Raw genomic sequence first — 12,206 nt, 5'->3', positions numbered from 1 at the left:
TTGCTTCAGATTCAAGAGACTAAGGTTTGAATCCCTAGCCAGGTCACTGTATATGTGGACATTCATTTTCTGCCCTCCAAGGTTTCCATCTTGGTACTCTGATTTTCCTCACACATGTGGCTTAGGTGGGGTGGTGTCTTTAAATTGGTTATGCTTTATTGTGTCATGCAATGAGCTGGTGTCCCTTTCAGTGCTGATGGCATAGCCTCTATCTTATGTGACCTTGCAACTGAAATAAGTGGGCTCAGTAAATAGACAGATTGATGGGCTAGTAATGAAGCCATGGAGGAATCTATTTTGTTACAAAAACTACTTTTATGAGCTCTATTTTTTCTCTTGTTCTTTTTACAAATATTTTTCATAAGTCATTTACAAAGCATAAGTATTTATTTGTACCTAAGACTAAAAAATAACAAAAGGTCGTTGTCCTCTAACAGAATGAAGGAGCCACACTCACTATATGTCAAGTTATGTAAACCTGAATGAATGTGAGCTCTGTTATTACAAATTCAGAGGCTAATTGGGATACCTGAATCATGCTAAACATAAAAATGGTAAGTATACAATAGAAGACATAGCCAGGGTCAGACCAGATGCAGAGCAATACTGTACTAGAACATTAGACCAGTTGTGATATGGACTGACCATTCAACCCAACAAGCTCATTCACCCTATTCACTTACAGTACATCATCCAAAATATCATCTAAAGTCCTACTCTCCAACACATTACTTGGTAATTTATTTCACGTGTCTATGGTCCTTTGTATGATGAAAAACTAATATTTCTGTGAAAATCTGCCCTTAACAAGTTTCCACTTGTGTCCCTGTGTTCTTGTTGCAGAATTTCTTTCAAAGTAATGTTTGGGATTCACTGTAAAAATTGCTTTTATAATGTTAAACACTTTGATAAAGTCACCTCTTAATCAACTGTTTCAATCTCTCTTCATAGCTCGTACCTCTTAGCCATCCTAGTCGTTCTTCTCTGGGCTTTTTCTAGCACTGCTATGTTAATAACTGTCGATGTTTGTTCTGCCAGTGGTGAGATAATGGCAGGCAAGGGACTGGAAAATTAAAATAAAAATGAAACTGTAAGCAGGTGAGGGTTAAAACTGGAAGAACAAGAATTGCGCGCTATAATTGAATATAAACCTAAATTGAAGTCAAAAGCCTTGAAGGAAATCTAGAACCTAAATTGTTGAGGAACAGTAATGCACATAAAAAGGTTTGATTTTTTTACCCACAAACTTGAATTACAACAGTAGTGCTTTGCTGTCATACCAGCACACCATTGACGTCACTTTTACCACTTCAGGTGATGATGAGATAACACCAATAAAGTCCACAAAACAGCAGTAAAATGAAAATATAAACAAAATGATGGCTACAAAAATGATAATGCAGTAAATAACATTAATCATTTACCAACGCCTTAGAATCAAAATGAAAACAGAAATAAATGTAACATTAATCAAAACTCACAAAACTAATCAAATAAATTTTAAAACTAAATCAGAACTTAATCAATAGATTTTCTTAAAATATGTGTGCTCTTCAGGTAGTTTCTGGGTCCATGAGTGGCTGAAATGTAAAGGCCTTTTGTATACAATCTGGAATTCTGTTAGACTCTCTCGAATCAATAACAATATCAATGTCTTACTGGTATTTCTGAATGGATGAATAGTAATTTTCTCAAGTTAAATAAAGAGAAAACTGAAATTGTATTGATTGGCAAAAACGGATTCAGTGAGGTTATCAGAAATAAACTTGATGCACTAGGATTAAAAGTTAAGACGGAAGTAAAAAACTTGGGGGTAACCGTTGACTGTAACCTGAATTTTAAATCACATATTCATCAGACCACTAGGGAAGCATTTTTTCACTTAAGAAATATAGCAAAAGTTAGACCTCTTATATCATTGAAAGATGCGGAGAAATTAATTCACGCTTTTGTTTTTAGTCGATTAGATTACTGTAACGCACTGCTCTCAGGACTACCCAAAAAAGACATAAATCACTTGCAACGAGTGCAGAATGCAGCTGCTAGAATCCTAACTGGGAAAAGAAAATCCGAACACATTTCTCCAGTTTTGACGTCACTACACTGGTTACCTGTGTCTTTCAGAATTGACTTTAAAATTCTGCTTATAGTTTACAAAGCCTTAAATAATCTCGCTCCATCTTATATATCGGAATGTCTGACACCTTATATTCCAAATCGTAATCTTAGATCATCAAATGAGTGTCTCCTTAGAATTCCAAAAGCTAAACTTAAAAGAAGTGGTGAGGCGGCCTTCTGCTGCTATGCACCTAAAATCTGGAATAGCCTGCCAATAGGAATTCGCCAGGCTAATACAGTAGAGCACTTTAAAACACTGCTGAAAACACATTACTTTAACATGGCCTTTTTATAACTTCACTTTATCTTAATCCTATACTCTATATGTTCAATTCATCATAATAACTATTCATGGTGCGTCTAAAATCCGTACTGACCCCTACTCTCTCTTCTGTTTCTTTTCCGGTTTCTCTGTGGTGGCGGCCTGCGCCACCACCAACCTACTCAAAGCACCATGATGCCCCAGCATTGATGGACTAAAAGCCAGAAGTCCACGTGATCATCATCATCATCATCATCAAATCCTTCCGTGAAAACCATAAATACAAAGAGGACTGTTTCATTTATGTTATGTAGATTGCCCAGAGGGGACTGGGCGGTCTCATGGCCTGGAATCCCTGCAGATTTTATTTTTTTTTCCGGCCGTCTGGAGTTTTTTTGTTTTTTCTGTCCCCCCTGGCCATTGGACCTTACTCTTATTCTATGTTAATTAATGTTGACTTATTTTATTTTCTTACTGTGTCTCTTATTTTTCTATTCTTCATTATGTAAAGCACTTTGAGCTACATTTTTTTGTATGAAAATGTGCTATATAAATAAATGTTGTTGTTGTTGTTGTTGTAGTTCCCTAAAACTTTGCACGGTCTCACACTGTGTCCCCCTGAGCAAGTCCCTGAATCTGCCAGTGCTTAATTTAAGGTTTACAGGACAGTAGTGAGACCAGCTATGTTATATGGGCTGGAGACGGTGGCACTGACCAGAAAACAGGAGACAGAGCTGGAGGTAGCAGAGTTAAAGAGTCTAAGATTTGCACTGGGCATGACGAGGATGTATAGGATTAGAAATAAGTACATTAGAGGGTCAGCTCAAGTTGGACGGTTGGGAGATAAAGGAATATATGGGTATATTGGGAAAAGGATGCTAAGGATAGAGCTGCCAGGAAAGAAGAAAAGAGGAAGGCCTAAGAGAAGGTTTATGGATATGGTGAGAGAGGACATATAGGTGATGGGTGTAACAGAGCAAGATGTAGATGACAGAAAGATATGGAAGAAGATGGTCCGCTGTGGCAACCCCTAACAAGAGCAGCCGAAAGAAGAAGAAGACTGGATGCTTTACTTTTGGATGCTGGATGCTCATGATTTTGTTAGACAAATAAATGTAATGTTGACATAGGAGATGCACTATAAATATTTAAATGCCACTCAGATGATCACAAATGCTGTAATACAATGTAATATTTTAACTGAAGTTAAACGGTAGTACTAGGGTGTTGTACCATGTTAGCCATTGTGAATGTACTGAGACGTCAAGCAAAATGACACTTTTTATTGGCTAACTTAAAGATTACAATATGCAAGCTTTTGAGGCAACTCAGGCCCCTTCTTCAGGCAAAATCTATTTTTGGAAGCAAAATAGATTAATATAAAGCTTTTAATGAGACTCTTCAAAGATGTATCCACAGCTAATACCACAGAGACAAGTATGAGGCTTTGTTGAATTCATCCTGTATTTAAAATAATTCAATCTAAAACTAGGTCAACTGGCAGCTACAAACGGGCCTGGTATGAGTGTGTGCATAAGTGGGCCTTAAATTGGACTGTCCTGTCTCCTGACTTGTGAGCAGTGCTGCCAGGACAAGCTCCAGTATCCCACCCACTTGAACTGGATCAAAGGGATTTGAGATTGCTATATTACATTATCCCAAATTGCTTGAGTGATTTTGTGTGCATTGATATAGAAAGATATCCTGCTTTGTTTCTGTTAAATTGACTTGGGTGATCCTTAACTGACTAACAGACAGGGTTTACCTTCTTCATAGCTTCAGTTTTGTTATGCTGGTTCTGGATTTTATTCAGTTTTCGAAGTAGGACAACACATTGGACACTGCTGCTTCTCAGGACAATAGATATACATTTAATTCCAGGCTCAGTCAAGCTCTGTATGGAGTTTTAATCTTATTGCTGGAAATACAGGGAAGTCATTGAAGAGATGACTCTGTTTGCCATATGAACTAATAAGAAAAGTTGGAAAGACAACAGGTCATTCAGTCCAAAATAGTTAATCAATTTCTTTTTTTATTTCCATAAAAACAATTATGCTTGCTAACTTGTTCCTTGCATCTATTGTCCCATTAAGGAGGTGTATGTTAGGTAGGCTGGTGACTATAATCTTGTCTAGTGTGGATAAGTGAGTGTGGGCCTTATGCACATGCTGCTAGGAAAGGTTCCCACTCTCAGTGACTCTATGGTTATAAAATTTATGCAAACAAAAGGAATAATTTCCTTTTAATATAACTAGGGGGCCTCGTCCCCTGCTCACTTTGCTCGCCAACCCCCCAGCCACTTCACATCTCTGCCACTCGCGTATGTGGATTTCACTTTCACCAAACCACAAATCTTTTTAATTATAGCAGATATGCCTCTTCATTGTGAAGAAACACTACTTTTCTCTGATGGCAGCATGAATTAAATGATCTACAAGTCTAGATTTCTGCGGTGGGCTGGTGCCCTGCCTGGAGTTTGTTTCTTGCCTTGTGCCCTGTGTTGGCTGGGATTGGCTCCAGCAGACCCCCTTGACCCTGTAGTTAGGATATAGCGGGTTGGATAAAGGATGGATGGAAGTCTCCAAATTAAAGTTTAAATCCGAACAATATATTTGATTTCTTTTCGCTGTTCCGTTATTTCACGAGTAATAATTTCTGTTTGTTTTCACTAATGAGACCTTTACTATCATTTTTTTGAGACTTTTGAATTTTAGTAGTTTCATTATCTCTAACCTACTTTGCATGTGTATCGCGCCAACGTTTTTGAACCTCTTTACGACATTCTACTTACATGTCATCTACTCTTTGTCTTTTATTTCTGGCCCCAGGCGTGGTTAAATCTCTTGGCACAAAGTCTCTCGCAGGACTTAAAATTATCTCTCTGAAAAATTTTTATCTCATCCCAGGATTTTTTTAATATAATATATATATATATATATATATATATATATATATATATATATATATATATATATATATATATATATACTGTATATATTTATACACATACTGTAACTTTTAACGTTATTTGTGAGTTACACAAAGATGAATATGTAACAGCAAGAAATATAAGAAATAACAAATCTAACTACTCAACTACTTCTCCCACCTCACCCCATGTCTTGTACCATACTGCAGTGTTACATTATTTATTTATACATTAGCCCTTAGGCTCTTTATTACTACTTCACTGATATCAAACCAAGACTTCCAGTGAGACATCATGACTGCCCTAATGCTTTTTTGCTCAACACAAATCCCTCTTGTATCGATGTTTAAATAGATCAAAAATTCTGCTAAATGCAAATTCCAAAATGCACAATTACAACACCATGGTTGGTGAGGCTGCTGTTGGTTCGTTTTTGTCATCTCAGAGAGCCAGTTGAAGCTTGGGCATATTCCTAAAAAAGCTGACCAAAACATTAAATGGGAACCTATAGGCTTAATTCTGTGAGGAGAGGACCTTTTATTCATTTTCTTTTTTTTTCATTAAAAGATTGCCAGGAACTGGAGTTTATCTCAGAGCATTAGGCGCAAAGCAGGAGCGACCCTGTTTAAGATACCAGTTTATTACAGGATTCAGTTATGTCACTCTTGCTTAGTAGATGTTGGGATAAGGATGGGACACTAAAATACCCAATTTTCCACATAGGGATGCAGGATTCTGGAGCTGTGAGGAAGTAGGGCTAAGCAATATGCCATGAAGATTGTAACCTTGAAAAGGACAGTTTGTTGGCCATGCTTGATAGTTGTTGCTGTTCACACTTCTTAGAGATTTTCTAGAGAGAGCTGAGTTCTTTCTTTTAGTGTAAAATTTCAAATAAAAGGACTATCACGTTAACATTTAACTTACCCCTAACCACACAGCTGACCTATACAAAAATATCCCCACCTTTATTTATGCACATAATATGTAACAGACCAGGAACTCCTTACATTAATAAAAGGTGCTATCTTTTCATGGGAAATTCACAGTCTTTTAGAGGCTGTCCTCACCCCCTAGGTCATCCCATTTAATTTGCTGTTTTTTTTTTATTATATGCCTTAGCTGATAACTAAAAATGAAAGCTGTAGTTTGTGAACCTTGACCATTGATCACCTTGCACTTCACTGCAACAAATTCATGTAATATATGCAGAACCGCATTCACCTCCTCAACTAATGACAATTTTAAACAGTTGCCCACAAACCCCCAAATCCCGGCCCCTGAACCTGTAGTGAACCATTTTCTGTATTCTGTGACACAATCATGAAGGCCTTGACATGTATCTCAGACACTTCACGTGAAACTACAGAATTCTTTGGTGCTCATCTGTGATGGCAGTCAATGAGGAGTCAGATATTGCAGAATACGTCATTTATACAGGACTCCTTGTGTGCTAATCTAGCTGTGTTTCCTTCTACTTCTTGATTCCCAAGAATCATTTTGTAGGTTAAGAGGGTCATTATTGTCATGTGTACAGGGTGCAGTGAAATTCTTGTCAATGTGCAACATCTGGCACGTTAATAAGAAGGACACTTTGAATGTCTTTGCAGCATTCATATGCAGTCTAAAGTTGGACACTGTATTGAGGATGTCACTTTGTTTTCTCCTGGGCTCACAGTGACTTGTGGATTTTACTGCTGGTGACTACTATTATGCACGTCCATTGTGTCATTGATCCCTTCCATCCATCTGTCCATCCTTCAATCCATTATTAAATGCATTAAGTCCGGTTCAGGGTGGAGGCGCAGTTTAGCGTATCTTTGCAACATCAAACACAGAGCTATAATCAGTACAGGATGGGATGGCAGTACCAATAATGCATGAATAAGACCTATTATCTAATCATTCATCCATTTTCAAATCTGGATGATTCAGTTTGGAATGGAAGGGGGAGCTGAAGCCTGCCCTGGAACCATGAGGGCACAAGAGAGGGAGCAATCATAGGAAGAGCACGAGTCTATTAAAGGAATACCATCTCCATATACAGTATTCCCATTCACAGAGTCCAAGGTTGTTTCCTACCTTGTCTTCGGAACATGTCTTCAGTACTACAGTCTGGCCCCCATGACCCTGAATTATATTAGGCATGTCGTGAATGTTATGTTACATTATGTTATGTTATAATAACATTAACTACCTGAGACATCCAGCTGATTTGACTCATCTCTCACCTGACCCAGCATTCTAGAAAGGTTAAACAGTACAATATAACAAGAACACAAGCAATAAGGATAACAGTCATTTCTTGCCTGTTATTTCATCATATGTGTGCACACTGGTTTTTTTTCTCTTCCATATTTATCCATCCATGCACCCATCTTCTGAACCCCCTACGTCTGGCAACAAGTTGCCGGAGAGACCATGAGATCTGGCAATGTGAACATCCACAAAAGGCCTGCCACCTCAGGTTAAATGTCTAAAGAGAATTAAATAAACTTTCCATCCATTTGCTAAATCTCTTCTTTGATTCAGAGTCATGGGGAGTTGGTAAGATATCAGTGAGACTGTGGCATGCGGCTGGGGGTGGAGCCCAGCCAGGATGCCCAGGCGGACCGGAGGAGGGCTTATTCCTCCGCCAGACCACGAGGGGGCAACCACACTGGTTGTGTTTGGGGCCATGGGTAGAGGGCATGGAAGCCCAACCCAGTAGGGGCCTGTGGCCACCGCCAGGTGGCGCCCCGGTGCCTGAAGAACCCTGGACCTCAGCACTTCCACCACACCTGGAAGTGCTGGGGGGAAGAAGACTGGGGATACCTGGAGGGCTTCCAGGTGTGCAGCCGGGACTTCCACCACATGGGGGTGTGTCTGCGGGGGATTGCTGGGAAGCAGCTGAAGCCCATCCGGGTTGGGATAAAAGGGGCCGCCTCCCTCCGTTCATTAGCAAGAGTCGGGTGGAAGAGGACGGAGGTCGGAGAGAGGAATGGAGGCGGCCAGAAGAAAGGCATCAGTGACTGTGAGGCCTGGACTTTGAGGAGGCACTGGGTTTGCATGGAAATAACTGTACATAGTGTATATAAATAAATGAGTGCGTTGGGTGAACAAACGATGTCTGCCTGTCTGTGTCCGGGTCCAGTTCCACAAGACCTATTCATCAAATCAATGTACAATAACAATAATTTTAAAGTCTCCATTTCAAAAAGGCACAAGATATCATAATAAACTCTGGAAGTTTTAATGTCATAACATAGCTGAATAATTCTTGTAATTTATTAGGCATTGTACTTACTGTATGTTAAGAATCTTAGGTTCATATCTGGCCCAGTCACTGTCCCTGTAGAGTTTATATATTCATAATCATTGTTGTCTCCGCTCTCCAGTTTACTCCCACTGTCTAAGAGCATGTATTAGGCAATTCAGGGACTTTCGATTGTTCTAATATATACTGTATGCTAGTATCTTGTGTACATTGTGGTAAACTGATACCACAGAATTTGTTCCTTCCTTGTGCCCAGTGCTGAAAGGTTATGCTTGGCCCATGTGATCCTGAGGTGCATAAGCAGGAAAGTGAATGGATGGACAGAGAACTTTGTATACTCTGCATGAATTCTTCTGATTTTTCTACTGTCATTCCAAAAAATATGCATGTTGGGTTAATTGGAGTCTCTAAACCATACCGTATAAAGGTGAATGTCCCCTATGGTTACCTGTTCCCCCAATTAGGGTTAGTTTCTGTCTTTTACTCAATGTTACCGAATTGCACTCCAGCCACTTATGACACTATAACTGAATTAAGAGGATATATTGACAATGGATACATGTTTAAGTTAATTGGGAATCAGTTTCAAAAGCTACAATCTAAGCATCCATCTCCTGAGCCTGCTTTTACATTACAGTACGAGACATGGAGCTACTCAGGATGGGAATATATTCAATCACAAAGCAAAGTTATGCACAGCCCTACAGTGAGACTGGCTATGCCAATCACCTTACCGTTTATATATTTAGGATTTGAAAAGAAACTTCAGTTCTGGAAGAAACGCTGCTTGGACACATGGAAAAGTGCACAGTTGCTACAACCAAGGCACTTTCCCTGGAAGTTGAACTGAAGTCACAGTACATTGAGCCAACAATCCTTCTGGCTCTACTGCAATTTCTTCTCATTTCAATGAGCTCTTTTATGTCTTTTTTATTTATCCTTCATCCATAAATCCATTTTCTTAACTCACTCATTCCATTACAAAGCACTGGCTCAGCTGGATTGTCTATAAGGAAGTTACACTGTTTAGAATTGCGTACTAGGAATGAGACTAAGCTGAAATAGTGAGAGGAAACTCTTAAGGGTTGTGAATACTGAACAAGCCAAGAATCACACCTTGGACTCCAACAATTGTGAGGCAGCAGTACTAAAGTTTTAAAAAATTCATCTGGACTGATTTCTGCCAACAGCATTCCCATACATTTATGGTTAACCCCTGATAATCCTACTGCTGTCAGGCTAACTAAGAAATGGGTATTTTAGAGCTGTGCGCTGCACATCCGGGTCCCATGTCTCTGGCTTGCACAACACTAAACTGGTATGAGCAGTTTAAAAAAATTATGGATGGATGAATGGATTACAGAGTTTGCTGAAAACGAAATAGCACTCCCATTTTGTTTAATGTTTTGTAATGAACAGATTCCAGTTTCCCCAAAACTGAACTGGATTAGGTAGGTTGGAAAATGGATGTTAAAAAACAGCAAAACTGGCTGGAACACTTTAGATTATAAAAAAGAGACAACAATGAATAAATGAATCCATGTTTAAAAATTTAAAAAAGTGGGTAATATCGTATTATTGCTTTTCAGTGCTATTTTCATTTGGAATTGAACATGCAACTGAATGGATAATAATAAAACAACTGGCATCTCGACCAGAGTTGGTCTGTGGCTTGCTGTAGGGATATGCTGTGGACCCTTTTATCTGGAACTGGATGAAACAGATTTAATAATAGAAGGAAGGATGAATGGGATATGTTAAGAAAAAATGGAGTACCTGGAGGAAACTCCACTAGAACAGTAATTGGAATTGAAATTAAAACAAATGTAAATCTGTACAGTTCTAAGCCAATAAATGGACAACTGTTGTTTTAGAAATCTGGAAGAAACTCATGGCAAAGTTAGGGTTTTGCAAGAAACAGTGAATCTTTAGTAATCACATGATGTAATCATCAGACATCTACTACACTCACTCAAAACTCATAATATTCCCATGCTCTTGCTTTTCATTAATATTTTGACAACATGCCCTTACTCACACATATAAATGTACATTATGCTGCAAATTAAGTCTAAACAAAATATGAACTATCTTCATGGAGCCAAGTGTTATTATTAGACGGCAAATTTGTGAAATGTTGGATGGCCTGAAAATGCTGCCTTGCCATACTTAGTGTCTGGACTATTCCACAGCAGAGCGCAAGTCATATTTGAAGAAACTGGTCAGTAATTTTTAAATAATGAGTACCTATAGACCCCACAAGATGAAACCAATGCATGACAGCATGAAGATGATTGTGCTATTAGGTGGACTAAATGCTGGCAGATTTTCTCTTGTGATTCTTGAACCTGTTTGATCTTAATTATATAAAATGGGACAGTCCATGAAACTCTAGAAAAAGGTCTGGTAAATGTGAGCACATCCCACTCGTAATGTGTGAGAGCAATGAGGTAAGGGATGTGGATAACTTTAGTTTAATTAGATATTATGTTTTATTATTACTGCATTATCATTAAACTTGTGCTTCTAAAATGTAACTGTGAAAAAATAACACTTAAGCACTGTTCATGTAGAGAAGCTTACTATTTCTAAAATACTTTAATGGTGTGGCTTTTTGTGTGTTAGCTGTAGTGAGTGAATACAACTGTAAGTTACAGTATGCATTTAATAAATTACATGTTGTGTAAATTGCCATGTTAGTGTATGTAATAAAAACCACTGATACCTGTAATGGTTGTAAGTAGGCAGTTCACCTGGTAGCGTAAGGAAAGTGCGCTCATCACACAGTCTTAAGGGAATTGTGTTGCTTTGATTGAAGTACAGATATTCTTGATCTTTCTAATATAATGAACTTACACACACCACTCAGATGTCTATTTTTTGCATTTATTTAAAATGTACAATGTGAAATTTTAGTGGTAAATTGACATTTACACTGCTAATGCTTTCCTGAGGATATTGTGTTTCCATATTCTATAATCAATTTAACACCAGTTGTTTTGGTCTGTTTCTTTCTTATAATATATAAGAACTATTTTCCCCTAAAATACCAGAAAATGACAAATGTTTCCTGGCAAAAACAGAATCTGTAGGTTGTTCAAGATGCTGCTCTTTTATTGGGTTATAAAGACTTTATAAACTGGGCTTAATATCCTGACCTCTCCTGGAACTGGTATCCGAGATTTAGAGAATAACCTTCTCAGGGTTGAAATTCTGTCATTGTGAACCTTTAGTTACATAGCATTGATCTTACTTTAGAAACTGTAAAGAGAATTTATACAGAAGCCAGGTAGATAGATTGATAAATTGATTGATTTGATTGAGTGATTTTTTTTTTTCTCTCTTAACCTTTCTTTGTAATTTTATTAACTACATTGTGTTGCTGCTCATTACAAAGGTCATTACAGATGGCTGACTAATTATTGAAAGGGCATTATGGATAACACACTGATTATTAACATATTTTCTTGTTACCTTTGTGTCTTTTGCTATGGCAAGAACATAAATTATCTGCAGAAACCCCAGATAAGAAAATTTTGATTGGCCTAGGAGGTTTTCAGGTATTTTACACAGAAATCAGCCAGGGACATGGAAATAAAATGTCTGTTTGTGCAGTAACAGTTATTAATTGAGTAACTGTACAA

The sequence above is a fragment of the Polypterus senegalus genome, chromosome 2 (genome assembly GCF_016835505.1).
Source record: "Polypterus senegalus isolate Bchr_013 chromosome 2, ASM1683550v1, whole genome shotgun sequence".
NCBI lineage: Eukaryota > Metazoa > Chordata > Cladistia > Polypteriformes > Polypteridae > Polypterus > Polypterus senegalus.
This window is presented reverse-complemented; position numbering follows the sequence as displayed.